At 44.4% G+C, this 18,111-nt stretch overlaps 1 protein-coding gene across 1 annotated transcript in view; it reads left to right on the plus strand.

The window, feature by feature from the left end:
* The window catches only part of ACER1 (alkaline ceramidase 1), a 62,872-nt gene that overhangs the window by 12,295 nt on the left and 32,466 nt on the right, over positions 1–18,111 (plus strand). The window contains exon 2 of the mRNA XM_021083989.1: positions 5,498–5,618. The gene's annotated coding sequence lies outside the window, so the exon portion shown is untranslated. The remainder of the gene's footprint in view (positions 1–5,497; positions 5,619–18,111) is intronic.

The following is an 18,111-nucleotide window of genomic DNA, read 5'->3' on the forward strand; positions in this document are numbered from 1 at the left end:
CCACGGCAGTGACCTGAGCCACAGCAGTGACACCAGATCCTTAACCACTGGGCCATTTACTGAGTTAAAGAACTCCCATTTACCGCTTATTTTGTTTACTGTCTGTCTTCCCTGCTAAACTATAAGCTCAGCAGAACAAGGCATTTCTCTACTTTTTTCAGCATCTGGAACAGTGTTAAGCACACAGTAGGTACTCCATAAACATTGACCGAGTCAATGAAAGAATGGCTCATGGGTGGAGAGTGGGGAGATTGAGCAGGACATAGAAGTGAGGCAATGATGAAGGCAGATGTGTCCATCAGTTGGTGGAAAGTAACAGAAATTGTCTGGGAGTTCCCTGTTGGCTCAGCAAGTTAAGGATCCACCATTGAGGAGTTCGCATCGTGGCTCAGCAGTTAACGAACCCGACTAGCATCCACGAGGACGCAGGTTCAATCCCTGGCCTCGCTCAGTGGGTTAAGGATCTAGTGTTGCCGTGAGCTGTAATGTAGGTTGAAGACTCGGCTTGGATCCAGCCTTGTTGTGGCTGCGGCATCGGCTGGCAGCTGTAACTCCAATTCAGCCCCTAGCCTGGGAACCTTCATATGCCTCGGGTGCAGCCTCGAAAAGACAAAAAAAAAAAAAAAAAAAAAAAGGATCCAGCATTGTCACTGCTGTAGCTTGGGTCACTGCTGTGGGATGGGTTTGATCCCTGGCCTGGGAATTTCTGCATGCCATGAGTGCAGCTAAAAAAGAAAAGTCTTACCCCCAAAGAGGATTTTTTTTTTTAAACACTGGAGCTTTCTCAGTATGGATGTCAGCCTGGAATACCCACCTTGGAAAAGATAGAAGTTTCCAGAGGCTGAGCATTAGGAATGGTTTGGCTAGTCATAGCCACTATGATAGACATTGCCACAAGGAATAAAGTCACCACTCCCAAAAGAAATAACTGAATATTGGGGGGAAAAAGCTCCAAAACCCCAAGCCCCACAAAAATAAAAAAGACAGTGTTCATTGCAGCACGATTCACAATAGCCAAGACATGGAAACAGACTAAATGTCAATCGACATATGAATGGTTTAAGAAGATATAGTACAGGGAGTTCCCATTGTGGCTCAGCGGTAGTGAACCCGACTAGTATCCATGAGGATGCCGGTTCCAATCCCTGGCCCTGCTCAGTGGGTTAAGGATCTGGCATTGCCATGAGCTGCAGTGTGGGTTGCAGACATGGCTCAGTTCCCTTGCTGTGGCTGTGCTGTAGGCCACCAGCTATAGTTCTGATTGAACCCCTAGCCTGGAAACTTCCATATGCCACAGATATGGCCCTAAAAAAAGAAAGAAAAATAAGACTATGTAGTACATATATACAATGAGATACTACTCGCCATAAAAAAGAATGAAGTAATGCCATTTGCGGCAACATGGATGGACCCAGAGATTCTCATATTAAGTGAAGTAAGTCAGACAGAGAAAGACAAATAATATATATCAATTATATGTGGAATCTAAAATACGACGCAAATGAATCTATATAATGAAACAAACAGATTCAGGATCAAGGAGAACAGACTTGTGGTTGTCAAGGGGGCAGGGGTTGGGGAGGGAGTGGAGTGGGAAGTTGGGGTTAGCATATGTAAGCTACTATACACAGAGGGGATAAACAATCAAATCCTACTCTGTAGCACTGAGAACTATATTCACTGTCCTATGATAAACCATAATGGAAAAGAATATTTACAAAAGAGAATGTATATATATGTATATATGTATAAATGAATAACTTTGGTGTTAGAAGAAATTAATACAACATTGTAAATCAACTATACCGCAATAAGAAATAAAAATTAAAAATTAAAAACAAAAACAAAAAGATAAGATAAATGTCTTCTGCAAAGGGAGACCAGCAATAGGCAGATGCAGCCATTCAGAAGAGACATGAGGTGGCAGCTTGTGTGAGGTAGAATCTGGAGCACGGGAGTGGGGTGGGTTTGTGAAATGTTTAGGGAGAACAGACAGAGCTTGCAGATTGTGTGATAAATTGTTCTCTAAAAGTCATAATTTCTTGGCATTTCCTTCGTGGCTCAGCGGTTAACGATCCTGACTAGGATCCGTAATGTTGCGGGTTCGATCCCTGGCCTTGCTCAGTGGGTTAGGAGCTGGTGTTGCTGTGAACTGTAGCTCTGATTCAACCCCTAGCCTGGGAACTTCTATATGCCACAAATGCAGCCCTAAAAAGCAAAACATAAATTAATTAATTAATTAATTAAAAAATAAAAGTCCTATTTCTTTAGCAGTGATCTATTGCTGCATAACATATAATCCTGTAATTTAGTGACTTAAAATAACAGTACATTCAACATTATCATTTAGAATAAACATTATCTCATAGTTTCTCTGGGCAGCTTATCAAGGTGTTCTGACTTGGGGTTTTTCCTGAAGTTGGGGGTCAAACTATCAGCCCGGGCTGTCTGTTGTCTTATCTGAAGGCTCAGGTAGAGATGACAGATCCACTTCCAAGATGGCCCACTGACATGGCTAGCAAGTCAGATACTGGACAAGGTAGGTAGCTAGCTATCAGGAGGCTTCAGTTCCTCGCCAGGTAGACCTCTTCACTAACTGAGTGTCCTCACAACATGGCAGCTGGCCTCTCCCTAGAGCGAGTGACCCAAGAGCGCACAGCGGAAGCTGTAAGAACTGATAAACCTGGCTTTGGAAGGCACACATTATGACTTCCACAGTATTCCAATGGTCTCATGGTCTAGCCACCATTCAGCGTGGGTCAGATGACTCTGCCAAGGGGTGAATATAAGAGGTGGGCACCCTTGGAGGTCCCTCAAAGGGTGGTCACTGCACCCTTCCATCCCGGGACTACATTTCTCAGCACCCCCTGCATCCAAGGAACCATGTGATGAGTTCACCAGTGTATCCTGAAAGGAAATGATGTGACCCTTCCAAGCTGAGGAGCTGGAGAAGCAGATTGGCTTCTCCCTTCTCTTTCCCCTTCTGCCAGCTCTTGCAGTTGAATGCAGTGGCCTGATAAAGATGGTAGAACCACAGAAGGAGCCTGGAAAGGGCACCATCCACCTATCAGGAAGACATTTTTTGGATCTGGCGTTGCCACAAACTGTGGTGTAGGTTGGGATGGGACCACACACGCCTAGATGCTAAGAGTGTGAGTGGAGGGGTATGGGTAATACTTATTTTCTTCTTTTTGTTCTTTTATGGGTCATGTCTGGCTGAGGCCATTGGGTGCATGGAGGTATTCTTTACTGAGATGTTTTTTTTTCCCATCAAAATTGTGTGTTTATTTAATTTGAGACAAACCCATTACATATGAAATTGTGTGCTCACTTGCTTTTGTTGTTGTTTATAAATTTATTTTAGTGGGGTATAGTTGATTTACAATGTGGTATTAATTTCTGCTGTGCAGAATTAATGACTGTAATTTGTTATACATATATATATATATATATATTCTTTTTCAGATTTTTTTTCCCATTTGATTTATTACAGGATATTGCATAGTGTTCCCTGCATTCTACAGTGAGACCTTGTTGTTTACCATTCTATAGTTTGGGGAGTTTGCATTGTGGCACAGTGGAAACAAATCCGACTAGTAAATATGAGGACACCGGTTTGATCCCTGGCCTCACTCAGTGGGTTAAGGATCTGGCGTTGCCATGAACTGTGGTGTAGTTTGCAGACGTGGTTCGGATCCTGAGTTGCTGTGGCTGTGGTGTAGGGCGACAGCTACAGCTCCAACTTGACCCATAGCCTGGGAACTTCCATATGCCTCAGGTGCAGCCCTAAAAAGACAAGAAAAAAAAAAAGAATAGTTTGCCTTGCTAACCCCAAACTCCCAAGCCATCCCTCCATCACTTCCCTTCCCTCTTGGCAACCACAAGTCTTTTTCTGTGTCTGTGAGTCTGTTTCTGTTTCATAGATAAATTCATTTGCATAAACACATTTTTTTGTTTGTTTTATGGGTTTTTTTAAAAATTATAGTTGATTTGCAGTATTGTGTTGGCTGTACAGCAAAGAGGAACACGTTTTTTATTTTAGAGCAATATACTTCCATCACATCTCAGTAAAGAGTACCTCCATGCACCCAATGGCCCCAGCCAGACATGACCCATAAAAGAACATCCATCACATCTGGGTCATTCAACATTTTGGGATTTGTTCGTTGTAGCATTGTAATACTAATCAGCTAGTATTACCTGATTAATTCAGGAGTGGATTGATTATGATAGTGGAGGGGGGAAGGTTCAGATCTTTCTGGCTGGGGCCACTGGGTGCATGGAGGTACTCTTTACTGAGATGGGGATGTGGGTGTCAGGGGAAGGTGATGAGTTAGTTTAGGGCAGCATCTCTCAACCTTGGCACTACTGTCATTTGGGGTTGAATAGTTCTTTGTGGTGAGAGGGTTATCCTGTGCATTATAGAATGTGCAGTAACATCCCTGGCCTCCATCCACTAGGTGTCAGTAGCGGTCCCCGATCAGGTCAACTAAGACGGTCTCTAGACATTACCCAGTGTCGGAGAACCCCTGGATTAGGCTCTGATGAGTTAGGGCAGCCTGTGGATATCCAAGCAGAGATTTCCAAGAAGCCTGGGTTCTGTAATTCTGGCACTCGGGGAGTATAGGATCTTTCCTTCTCCGCCCTACCCCAGGAACGGGGAGGGAGTGAGTGGAGGGAGCCAGGATTGGGGGTGGGGGCAGTCACAGGTCCAAGGAAGAGAACGGATCAGGCAAAAGAATGAATCCGGCAGGGGCACAAGCTGCTGAGACCAGCCAGCAGTTTCCGAAGCATCAAATGTGCAGGGGACGGATATTTAAATGGGGTCCGAGAAAAGCGATGTTGCGCTTTTTTTTTTTTTTTTTTTTGTCCTTTTAGGGCCGCACTGGGGGCATGTGGAGGTTCCCAGGGGCTAGGGGTTGAACTGAAGCTGTAGCCGCCGGCCTACACCACAGCCACAGCAACGCCAGATCCTAGCCGCATCTGGAACTTACACCACACCTCTTGGCAATGCCGGATCCTTAACCCACTGAGCAAGGCCATGAATGGAACCTGTGTCCTCATGGATGCTAGTCAGATTCCTTTCTGCTGAGCCACGACAGGAACTCCTGTGCATTCGTTTTTATAGACATGGTAATAGTCCCTGGGTGTGTAATTCTAAAAAAATTATTGGAGTAGAACATATACTCAGTAAAGTGTACCCATCTCTCTCTCTCTCTCTCTCCTTTTTGATTGGAGTTTTGTTGACTTATAATGTATTCTTTTCAGGTGTACAGCAAAGTGAATCAGTTATTCATAGACATATGTCCATTATTTTTTCCCAGATAGGTTATTACAAACTATTGAGTAGATTTCCCTGTGCTATACAGTAGGTTCTTGTTAATTATCTATTTTATACAGTAGTGAGTATCTGTTATTGCCCTCCTCCTAAGTCATCCCTTCCCCCCAAAGTGTATCCATTTTAACTGTAAAACTCTACGAATCTTTTTTAACCCAGGTGTACACCCATGTAACTCGTCACCCTGTTCAAGATCTAGAAAGTTCCTCCATGTCCTTTCTCAGTCACTACACCCTGAATATCCCAAGATGACCCGCTTTGTAAAGGAGAAAACAAACAGGTAATAAGACAATGGTGACACCCCCATCTCGTTGTTGCAAATATATGTGCGGATGGGACCACACACGCCTAGATGCTAAGAATGTGAGTGGAGGGGTATGGGTAATACTTATTTTCTTCTTTCTGTTCTTTTATGGGTCATGTCATAAGCATGACATAGTTTTGTTTGTGGGTTTTTTTTTTTTGGTATATTTGGTCACACCCATGGCATGTGGAAGTTTCTGGGCCAGAGATTGAACACCAGCCACAGCAGCAGCCTAAGTCTGCCAAGAAACGCTGGATCCTTAACTCGATAAGCCCCCAGGGAATTCCAGCATGTTGTGCTTTTTTAAAAATTGAGGTGGGGAGTTCCCGCCGTGACACAGTGGCTTGAGAATTTGACTGCAGTGGCTCAGGTTGCCACGGAGGTGTGGGTTTGATCCCTGGCCTGGTGCAGTGGGTTAAAGAAGCCAGTGTAGCCACATCTGCAGTGTAGGTGGTAGCTGTGGCTTGGATTCAATCCCTGGTTTAGGAACTTCCTTCTGCCACAGGTGCAGCCATAAAATTAAAAAATAAAAAATAAATTAAAAAAATAAAAATTGAGATGAAATGCACATAAGATTAACATTTTGACATATACAATTCAGTGGCATTTAGTATATTCACAAAATTGTACTGCCTCTTTCTAGTTTTAAAATATTTTCATCAACCCCAAAGGAAGGGCTATACCCAGTAACAGTCACTCTCCATCCCCCTTCTCCCCAGCCCCGGGCACCTGCCAGTCTTCTTTCTGTCCCTAGGGCTTTATCTTTTCGGAATATTTTATGTAAGTGAAGTCATACAACAGGTGATGTTTAGTGTCTGGCCTCTTTCACCAAGGATGGTTTCAAGCATCATCCATGTTGTAGCATGAATCTGCACCTCATTCCTTTCTATGGGTGAATAATATTCCACTGTAATAGCTAGAGCACAGTTTGTTGGCCCATGTACCTGTTGATGGAATTTGAGCATGTCTTGTGTTTATCATAGGAGTAGAGATGGCTTCAAATTTTTGAATTGAAAAGTATTGAATTATTTTTTAGTGATAATCTTTTTTTTTTTTTTTTTTTTTTTTTTGTCTTTTTAGGGCCACACCCGCAGTATATGGAGGTTCCCAGGCTAGTGGTCAAATTGGAGCTGGAGCTGCCAGCCTACGCCAGAGCCACAGCAACACCAGATCCGAGCTGCATCTGCAGCCTACACTGCAGTTCACGGCAACGCTGGATCCTTAACCCACTGAGTGAGGCCAGGGATCGAACCCACGTCCTCATGGATACTAGTCAGGTGCGTTAACCACTGAGCCACGATGGGAACTCATGTTTAGTGATAATTATTAATAGTTAAAGCATGGTAGAGTAGGGGAGAGAGGGTCCTGGGTTCAGTTGTTTTCTTTTTTTTTTCTTTTTTCCACCCTATAGTATATGGAGTTCCTGGGCCAGGGATCAGATCCAAGCCACAGCTGCCACCTAAGCCGAAGCTGCAGCAACACCAGATCTTCAACTCACTGCACCAGGCCAGGGATCGAACTTGAATTCCAATGCTCCCAAGATGCTGCTGCTGATCCGTTGTGCCACAGCGGGAACTCCCTGGGTTGAGTTTTTATTACCCCACTACTTATCCTGTGGCTGCCGGCCTACACCACAGTCACAGCAACACCGGATCCTTAACTCACTGAGCGAGGCGAGGAATCTAACCTTCGTCCTCATGGATACTGGATTCGTTTCCACTGAGCCACGATGGGAACTCCTGGGAATACATTTATTTTAATATGGAATACATTTATTTTAAAATGGAAACACTAAATGACTGCCATACATGGGAAAATGGAATCACACACCAGAAATGGACGGAGATTGAATTAAAAGTACAGTGAAAGCAAAACACTGTTTTTAAGTGGGGGAGAGGAGCCCCACTTCTCCATATGCTCCTGGTAAGCTGCCTTAGTCAGCCTGACTGCCTTAAATTGCCAGGGGAACCATCAGTTAAACCCACTGGACCCTGACCCATTTCTGGCAGTTTCTCAACGTGCCCAGGGCTCTATCCCCCAGAGACCATAATTCTGTATACCCCTGTTTTTTATCTTCTCCCTTCCCTGTCCAACTTGTTTTAAAGTCAGCTCTGTTAGAGTTCCCTGGTGGCTCAGTGGGTTAAGGCTCAGGTGTTGTCACTGCTGTGGCTCCATTCGCTGCTGTGGTATGAGTTCCATCCCTGACCTGGGAACTTCCACATGCCCAAGGTGCAACCAAAAAAAAAAAAAAAAAAAAAAGTCAACTCTCTTTTTTTTTTGTTCTTTTTCTTTTCTAGGGGCCACACCTGTGGCATATGGAAGAAGTTCCCAGGCCAGGGGTCAAATTGGAGCCTCAGCTGCTAGCTGCAGCCCTAGCAATGCCAGATCTGAGCCACGTCTTCGACCTACATCACAGATCATGGCAACCTTGGATCCTTAACCCACTGGAGGGATTGAACCATGGATTGAAACCGTGTCCTCATGCATACTAGTGGGGTTCATCACAGTTGGGTTTGTCACCACTGAGCCAATATGGAAACTCCAAAAAAGTCAACTCTATTGAAGTATAATGTCCATTTAATAAAATGTATCCATTTTAAGTGTATAGTTTGATGAGTTTTTGACAAATCCATAGTGTCACCAATACCCCATCATTACAGAGAACATTTCCATCACCCTCGAAAGATTCCTCTGGGTTCCTTTGCAGTCAACCCCCTTCCCATCCTTATACCCAAGCAATCATTAATCTAATTTTCTGTCACTCTAGATTAGATTTCTCATTACTGGGATTTCATATAAATGGAACCATATAGTATGTGTCTTTTGTAACCAGCTTCTTTCATTCAGCATAATGCTTTTGAGATTCACTGGTGCTCTTGTGTGTATTCATTGATTCATTCATTCCTTTTCATTGCTAAATAATATTCCACTGTATGCATGTGCCAGTTTATCTGTTCTGGAACTTTGGGTTTCCAGTTTGGGGCTATTTAAAATAAAACTGCTCTGGGAGTTCCCGTCGTGGCGCAGTGGTTAACGAATCCGACTAGGAAACATGAGGTTGCGGGTTCAGTCCCTGCCCTTGCTCAGTGGGTTAACGATCCGGCGTTGCCATGAGCTGTGGTGTAGGTTGCAGACATGACTCGGATCCCATGTTGCTGTGGCTCTGGCGTAGGCTGGTGGCTACAGCTCCGATTCGACCCCTAGCCTGGGAACCTCCATATGCCGCGGGAGCGGCCCAAGAAATAGCAAAAAAAAAAAAAAAAAAAAAAAAAAAACTGCTCTGAATATTGGTGTATAAGACTTTGTGTGAGCATAAATTTTTGCTTCTCTTGGGTAAATACCAAATGTGGAATAGCTGGATCTTATGGAAGGTGTGTGCTTAACTTGGAAAGCAACTGCCAAACTATTTTCCAAAGTGGCGGCACAATTTTCCACTCGCACCAGCAATCTCTGAGAGTTCCAGTTCCTCCACATCCTCAGTATCGCTTCGTATGGGCAAGTTCTTGTTTTAAAATCTCAGTTTTTGAGAGTTCCTGTTGTGGCTCAGTGGGTTACAAACCCGACTGTATCCATGAAGGTGCAGGTTCAACCCCTGGCATCACTCAGTGGGTTAAGGATCTGGCATTGCCATGAGCCATGGTGTAGGTCACAGATGAGGCTCCTATCCTGCGTTGCTGTGGCTGTAGCTTCTATTCCTGAGAAGCTAGAATAGAATAGGGTAGAATAGCATAGCATAGCATAGAATAGAACTTAGTTCTTCAATGGATGTGTAGTGATATCCCATTGGGGTTTTAATGTTCATTTCCCTGATGACTAATGCTTTCGAGCATCTTTTCATGTGCCTGTGGCCCTCTCTATGCCTTGTTTTTTGAAGTGTCAGTTCTGAACCCTTGCCATTTTGTTTGTCTTATTATGAGTTGTAAGAGTTCTTTACGTGTTCTGGCAATAAGACCTTTGTCAGATATATGTATTCCAAGTGCCTCCTTCCAGTTAATTGTATGCCTTTTCATTTCTTTTTTTTTTTCCTAATTTTTTTTTTTTTTTGTCTTTTTGCTATTTCTTTGGGCCACTCCCGCGGCATATGGAGGTTCCCAGGCTAGGGGTCGAATCGGAGCTGTAGCCACTGGCCTACGCCAGAGCCACAGCAACGCAGGATCCAAGCCGCGTCTGCAACCTACACCACAGCTCATGGCAACGCCGGATCGTTAACCCACTGAGCAAGGGCAGGGACCGAACCCGCAACCTCATGGTTCCTAGTCGGATTCGTTAACCACTGCGCCACGACGGGAACTCCCCTTTTCAATTCTTAATGGTCCTCTTCAAATCTTGAGATGCTTTAATTGTCCCTTCAGGAAATCACGGTCTTTTCAAAGCAATATTCTCTGTATTCTCAACGTCCTTAGAAATCCTTCTCTCCACTTTCTCTCCCTAACAGATGCCTGGATGTCCCCTGAGGACCAGAAGCTCTTAAATCGTAGCTCTTTTCTTTCCAGCTCCTCACAGTTGTGTGCCTCTTAGGGCAAGGTGGGTGTCTTTGCCCTGTCATTGATCCTGACTCTCCCCTAAAACTCTGCAGCTTTGACTCTCAGGTCATCAGGCATGCTCTCTGCTACTTGTCCTTGCTGCTTTCTCCATTCGCCCTCAGGGTCACACTTTCCTTTAATATTTTCCTTCCTGGTTCCTTTCTTGAAAACTCTTCTGGGCTTTTTTTTTTTTTTTTTTTTTTTTTTCCTTTTCACCAGCAAAATGGCTTTACTCAGGAGCAGCAAAAAAATTACAATTTGGGACATGCAATGCAATGAACCACATAACTGTCTAGTAAAATAAAGTAGAGGAAACTCTTTTATAGAGGAGAAGGGGAGCATGTCTGGGAGAAGCTGTTATAAACAAAAAGTCTATAGGTGGAAACTGGGAGTTTGAAGTACCGTGGCTTTTCATTGGCTGATTTGTGACTGTCTCTCATTGGCTAAGTTGTTGCCAGGCAAGGAGATCTTTCTTCCTCCTGCTTGTGGTGATCATGTAGTGCCACTTCCTGCCAGAGATGCTAGGTATGTCTCCTCCCCTTGGGATCTGTATTGACGTAGGGTGGTACATGCATGAGAGCTCGCCCTTGGACATAATTCTTAGTGACTCCAGCATCCACGTGGACCAGGGTTTCCCAACCTCAGCACTTACGTTTGAGGCCAGGTCACTCTTGCTCATGGGGTCTGCCCTGTGCATTGTAGGATGTCCAGTAATATCCCTGGTTTCCACCTCACCCCAGTGCTAGTAGAACCCCACCACCACCAAGTTCTGACAACCAAAAATGTCTCCAGATGTGGCCAAATGTCCCCTGGGGAGCCGGGAGCAGACTCACCCTTGACTGAGAACCACTGAGCTTGATGATCCTTCCTGACTTTCAATTCCTTCAACTCTTCTCACCCAATGACCCCGTCCTCCCCTCTTCTTCAGCCTCCAGCTCTCAGGGTCTTAATTTAGCTTTTTTTGTTTTTTTTTGTTTTTTGTCTTTCTGTCTTTTCTAAGGCTGAACCCGAGGCATATGGAGGTTCCCAGGCTAGGGGTTGAATCAGAGCTGTAGCTGCTGGCCTACACCACAGCCACAGCAATGCCAGATCCGAGCCACATCTGCGACCCACACCGAAGCTCACGGCAACCGCCAGATCCTTAACCCACTGAACAAGGCCAGGGATCGAACCCACAACCTCATGGTTCCTAGTCGGATTCGTTAACCACTGCGTCACGACGGGAACTCCTTAATTTAGATCTTGTGGTTTCCAAAAACTGCATCCCTGCCGTATTCTCACACACTCTGTTCATCCACCACACTTCTTTTCTTCCCATCTCATTCCTTTTGGTATTCCTATCCAAACAATCCTTTAACTCTGTTAGAACCTGTAATCCGTGGATCCTTCCCCTCCCCCACACACACTTTCCCCTGTTCCCTCACTGAGTTTAGAGCCATGGTCTGTCATTACAGTCCCTTCTTTTTTTTTTTTTTTTTTTTTGTCTTTTGTCCTTTTTTAGGGCCGCTCCCATGGCATATGGAGGTTCCCAGGCTAGGGGTCTAATCAGAGCTGTAGCCACCGGCCTACACCAGAGCCACAGCAACGTGGGATCCGAGCCACGTCTGCAACCTACACCACAGCTCACGGCAACGCCGGATCCTTAACCCACTGAGCAAGGCCAGGGATCAAACCTGCAACCTCATGGTTCCTAGTTGGATTCGTTAACCACTGAGCCACGACGGGAACTCCTGTATGTCTGTTAATCCCAAACTCCTAATTTATCCTTAACCCCTCTTTTCCCTTTGATAACCATAAGTTTGTTTTCTATGTTTGGGAGTCTCCTTCTGTTTTGTGAAAAGTTCCTTTTTTTCTTTTTTTTTAGATTCCACATATTAGTGACATCATAAGGTATTTGTCTTTCTCTGGCTTACTTCACTCAGCGTGATAATCTCTAGGTCCATCCATGTTGCTGCAAATGACTTTATTTTGTTCTTTTTTCTGACCAAGTAATATTCCATTGCATATAGGTACCACATCTTCTTTATCCATTCCTCTGTTGGTGGACATGTAGATTGCTTCCATGTCTTGGCTATTGTAAATAGTGTTACTGTGAACATTGGGATGCATGTATCTTTTCAAGTTAGGGTTTTCTCCAGTTATATGCCCAGGGGTGGATTGGTAACCCTATTTTTAGTTCTTTTTTTTTTTCTTTTTAGGGCTGTACCTGTGGCATATGGAGGTTCCCAGGCTGGGGGCAAATCGGAGCTCTAGCTGCAGGCTTACACCACAGCCACAGCAACGCAGGATCTGAGCCTCATCTACAACCTACACCACAGCTCACAACAATGCCAGATCCTTGACCCACTGAGCGAGAGGGATCGAACTTGCGTCCTCATGGATACTAGTCAGATTTGTTTCTGTTGATCCACAATGGGAGCTCCTATTTTTAGTTCTTTAAGGAACTTCCATACTGTTCTCCAGAGTGGCTGCACCAATCATTTTAACTATTTAATAGCTCAGTGGCATTAAATACCTTTACATTTTTGTACAGTCATCCTCACTGTCCCTCTCCAGAACTTTCTCATCTTCCCAAACTGAAACTACATCCCCATTAAACACTGACTCTCCATACCCTCCCCTGGATCCTTAACCCACTGGGCCACAAGGGAACTTCCTGTCCTCCATTTTTTAAGGCTGAATAGTGTGCCGCTCTATGTATAGACAATATTTTGTGTATCCATTCATTCATCAATGGACATTTCGATTGCTTCCACCTTTCGGCTATTGTGAATGATGCTGCTGTGAACATGAGTGTACAAGTGTCTGTTTGAGTCCCTGCTTTCAGTTCTTTTGAGGAGATACTTAGGAGTGAAATGGCTGCATCACTTCTGTTTCTGACTTTTTGAGGAACTGCCATGCTGTTTTCCCTGCCTTAGCTTTGAACCTCATCTTCTTTCTAAAGGGAAGTCAGCCACCATTAGTGAGGTGTTAAAAATATGTATCACCAAACTGAGCCTTTTTCTTGAACACAGTCAGAAGAATCTAACAATCAAAAAGGGAAGGAGTTCCTGCTGTGGTGGAAGGGGACTGGCCGCCTTTCTACAGCGCCAGAACACAGGTTCGATCCCCGGCCTGGCACAGTGGGTTAAAAGATCCAACATTGCCCCAGCTGCAGCATAGGTCATAAGTGCAGGTTGGATCTGATCCCTGGCCTAGGAACTCCATATGCCAGAGGTCGGCCAAGAAAGAAAGAAAGAGAGAAAGGGGATGAACTTTCTCACCAGGGGAGTCAAGATTATTTGAGACTGTGTTCAGACTCCATCTCACATCCTTCCAGGAACTAGGATGAGCAACCCTCCCGGCTGTCCTGGCATTTTCTCAGCACGAGGTATTATCAGTGCTAAATCTGGGGAAATCCTGGGCAAAAGGGCATGAGTTCACCCTACCCAGAGCACTCTGACCTGCTCTCTGCACAGTATCTCAATCCACCAAGTCGGTTTCCAGATGGACAAATGGAATCTGTTTGAGTTTCTTAAGGCTACAGTAACAAAGTACCATAGACCTGGGGGCTTTAACAACACAAATGTGTTGTCTCACAATTCTAGAAGCTGGAAGTCCAAGATCGTGTTGCTAGGGACACCATCCCTCTGGAACCTGTAGGGGAACCTTCTTCCTTGCGTCTCCCAGCTTCTGGTGATTTTGTAGCAATCTTTGGTGTAGCTGTAGCTTGGCTTGTAGATGCATCACAATTATTTACTTACTTATCTATTTTTGGCCGCCCCGAGGCATATGGAGTTCCTGGGCCAGGGATCAGATCAGAGCCACAGTTTTGCGACCTACTCCGCATCAATGGCAACTCTGATTCTTAACCCGCTGTGCCAGGTCCGGGATGGAATCTGCGCCTGGATGCACCACAGCAGGAGTTCCTAGATGCATCACTTTAATCCTGTGTCTTCTGATGACCTTCTCCCTGTGTCTGTTCACCTGTTCACACGCATCCTGCTGTGCATGTCTGTGTCCACATTCCCTGTTTTTCCAAGGACACCAGTCAGATGGATAGGGCCCACCCTAATCACATCATCTTAACTTGACTACTTCTGCAAAGACCCCCTTTCCAAATAAGGGCACATTTCAAGGTCCTGGGGGTTAGGAGTTCAACCTAACTTTTTTGGGGGGGTGTGGGGGGAGGACACAATTTAACCCATAACCCAGCCTTTGCGGGGGGTACTAGGAAGGGACAGGCCGAATCTCTCCCTTTGCACCACGGTGATCTCAGCTATGATGCTAAAGAGAAACATTGAATTTTGGGGGCTAGATTTACAAACCTGAATCCTTTGTGCCTTAAAATCTGGCAGAAATCTCATCTGGCAACGTTGCCCCAACTGTAACCATTTCCCTGCAGATGAATAGTAGCGGGAGGACAAAAAAGGTTAATCTCAGAATAACCATTGGGAGTTATTGGATTTCGGAAGAGGAGGCAATGAAAGATGCATTTTACAGACCTCTCTTACTGAAGGGAAGGATAGGACAGAGGTTTGGTTAAGGAGATACTTTTAATTAGTTGTCAGATTGAGCAAATAAAAATACAGAATGTCTGTTTAAATTTCAATTTCAGATACACAAGCAACGATGTTTTAGTGTAAGTCAATCCCGTGCAGTATATAGGACACACATGCTAAAAATTATTCATTGTTGGAGTTCCCTGGTGGCTCAGTGGGTTAAGGATGTGGCATTGTCCCTGCTGTGACTCAGGTCACTGCTGTGGAGTGAGTTCAATCCCCTGGCCCAGGAGCTTGCATGCTATGGGCATGGCCAAAAAATTATTCATTGTTTATATTATCTGAACCTACATTTTATCTGGCAGCCCCTTTTCCAAATGAGTAATGGAGTTAAGCCACATTAAAAGGGTGTTATGATGGATTTCTTGAAACTTTGAATCGCTTCAGGATGTGGCTAAAGCAGAAGTGGTTCAGAACACACACATACACTGACCCCAGTGAAGCCCTGATGTGATTCTTATTAGATGTCGCCTCTCCCCCGACCCCCTTTCTGAGATGTCCACTTTTCTGGATTTGGTGTTCACTGTTCCTTTGCCTTTTAAAAAAAGTGATTTTTATTTTTTCCATTATAGTTGGTTTACAGTGTTCTATCAATTTTCTACTCTACAGCAAAGTGACCCAGTGACACACACATATGTACATTCTTTTTTTTTTTTTTTTTTAATTCTTTTCTAGAGCTGCACCTGCAGCATATGGAGGTTCCCAGGCTAGGGGTCTAATTGGAGCTGTAGCAGCTGGCCTACACCACAGACCCAGTGATGCAGGATCCGAGCCACGTCTGCAACCTACACCACAGCTCATGGCAACACCGGATCCCTAACCCACTGAGCGAGGCCAGGAATCAAACCCATGTCCTCATGGATGCTAGTTAGATTCATTTCCACTGAGCCACGATGGGAACTCCCTTGTCTTTCTCTTTCTGACTTAGTTCACTTAGTATGAGAGTCCCTAATCCCATCAGTGTGGCTGCAAATGGCATTATTTTGTTCTTTTTTATGGCTGAGTAGTATTCCATTGTGTATATATAGCATATCTTCTTAATCCATTCATCTGTGGATGGACATTTAGGTTGTTTCCATGTCTTGGCTATTGTGAAGAGTGCTGGGAGTTCCCGTCGTGGCGCAGTGGTTAACGAATCCGACTAGGAACCATGAGGTTGCGGGTTCGGTCCCTGCCCCTTGCTCAGTGGGTTAACGATCCGGCGTCGCCGTGAGCTGTGGTGTAGGCCGGTGGCTACAGCTCCGATTCAACCCCTAGCCTGGGAACCTCCATATGCCGCGGGAGCGGTCCAAGAAATAGCAACAACAACAACAAAAGACAAAAAGACAAAAAAAATAAAATAAAATAAAAATCTTTAAAAAAAAAAAAAAAAAAAAAAAAAAGGAGTTCCCGTCGTGGCGCAGTGGTTAACGAACCCGACTAGGAACCATGAGGTTTCAGGTTCGGTCCCTGCCCTTGCTCAGTGGGTTAAGGATCCGGCGTTGCCTTGAGCTGTGGTGTAGGTTGCAGACGCGGCTCGGATCCAGCGTTGCTGTGGCTCTGGCGTAGGCCGGTGGCTACAGCTCCGATTCAACCCCTAGCCTGGGAACCTCCATATGCCGCGGGAGCGGCCCAAGAAATAGCAAAAAGACAAAAAAAAAAAAAAAAGAGTGCTGCAGTGAACATATGCGCACATGTATCATTTTTCAAGGAAAGTTTTGTCTGGATATATGCCCAAGAATGTGATTACTCTGTCATATAGTAGTTCTATATTTACTTTTCTGAGGTATTTCCTTACTGTTTTCCACAGTGGTTGTTCCAATTTACATTCCCACCAACAGTGTAGGAGGGTACCTTTTTCTCCACACCCCCTCCAGCATTTGTTATTTGTGGACTTATTAATGTTGGCCATTCTGACTCGTGTGAGTAATTTTATTTTATTTTTTTTTTATTTTCCCACTGTACAGCAAGGGGGTCAGGTTATCCTTAGATGTATACATTGCCGTTACAGTTTTTTCCCCCACCCTTTCTTCTGTTGCGACATGAGTATCTAGACATAGTTCTCAATGCTATTCAGCAGGATCTCCTTGTAAATCTATTCTAGGTTGTGTCTGATAAGCCCAAGCTCCTGATCCCTCCCACTCCCTCCCCCTCCCATCAGGCAACCACAAGTCTCTTTTCCAAGTCCATGATTTTCTTTTCTGAGGAGATGTTCATTTGTGCTGGATATTAGATTCCAGTTATAAGTGATATCATATGGTATTTGTCTTTGTCTTTCTGGCTCATTTCACTCAATATGAGATTCTCTAGTTCCATCCATGTTGCTGCAAATGGCATTATGTCGTCGTTTTTTATGGCTGAGTAGTATTCCATTGTGTATATATACCACCTCTTCCGAATCCAATCATCTGTCGATGGACATTTGGATTGTTTCCATGTCCTGGCTATTGTGAATAGTGCTGCAGTGAACATGCGGGTGCATGTGTCTCTTTTAAGTAGAGCTTTTTCCGGATAGATGCCCAAGAGTGGGATTGCAGGGTCATATGGAAGTTCTATGTATAGATTTCTAAGGTATCTCCAAACTGTTCTCCATAGTGGCTGTACCAGTTTACATTCCCATCGTGTGAGTAATTTTAATTTGCATTTCTCTAATAATCAGTGATGTGATCATTTTTTCATGTGTTTGTTGGCCATCTGTATATCTTCTTTGGAGAAATATCTATTCAGTCTTTTGCCCATTTTTCCATTGGGTTGTTGGCTTTTTTGCTGTTGAGTTGTATAAGTTGTTTGTATATTTTAGAGATTAAACCCTTGTCAATTGCATCGTTTGAAACTATTTTCCCTCATTTTGTAGTTGTCTCTCTCTTTTTTTAATGGTTTCCTTTGCTGCCTTTTTAATTAATTAATTAATTAAGTTTTGCTTTTTAGGGCCGCCCCTGTGGCATGTGAAGGTTCCCAGGCTAGGGGTCGCATTGGAGCTACAGCTGCCAGCCTACAGCACAGCCACAGCCACGCCAGATCCAAGCCGTATCTGTGACCTCCACCACGGCTCATGGCAAACCCACTGAGTGGGGCCAGGGATCAAACCCACATCCTCATGGATACTAGCCAGATTCTTAACTCACTGAGCCACAGTGAGAACTCCAGTATTGTCATGTTTTATCAGCTGATACATTCATACAGAGGTGTGACTGTTGAGTAGCAGCCCCACCCTAAATACTGTTTGTTGAATTTGTTGAATGTAGCCCAGTTTTTTAAATATCATTCTATAAACAGATATACTGTTGTATGACATGTTTTAATTTCTTTCCTTCCTTCCAGCATGCTCTCGTTGGGAGCCATTCCCGTTGATGCATGTCTTCGCTGTTCATTAATTTTCCCAAAGACCATTGAAAACTACCCACCATTTATTTATCTAGCCTACAG

The sequence above is a fragment of the Sus scrofa genome, chromosome 2 (genome assembly GCF_000003025.6).
Source record: "Sus scrofa isolate TJ Tabasco breed Duroc chromosome 2, Sscrofa11.1, whole genome shotgun sequence".
NCBI lineage: Eukaryota > Metazoa > Chordata > Mammalia > Artiodactyla > Suidae > Sus > Sus scrofa.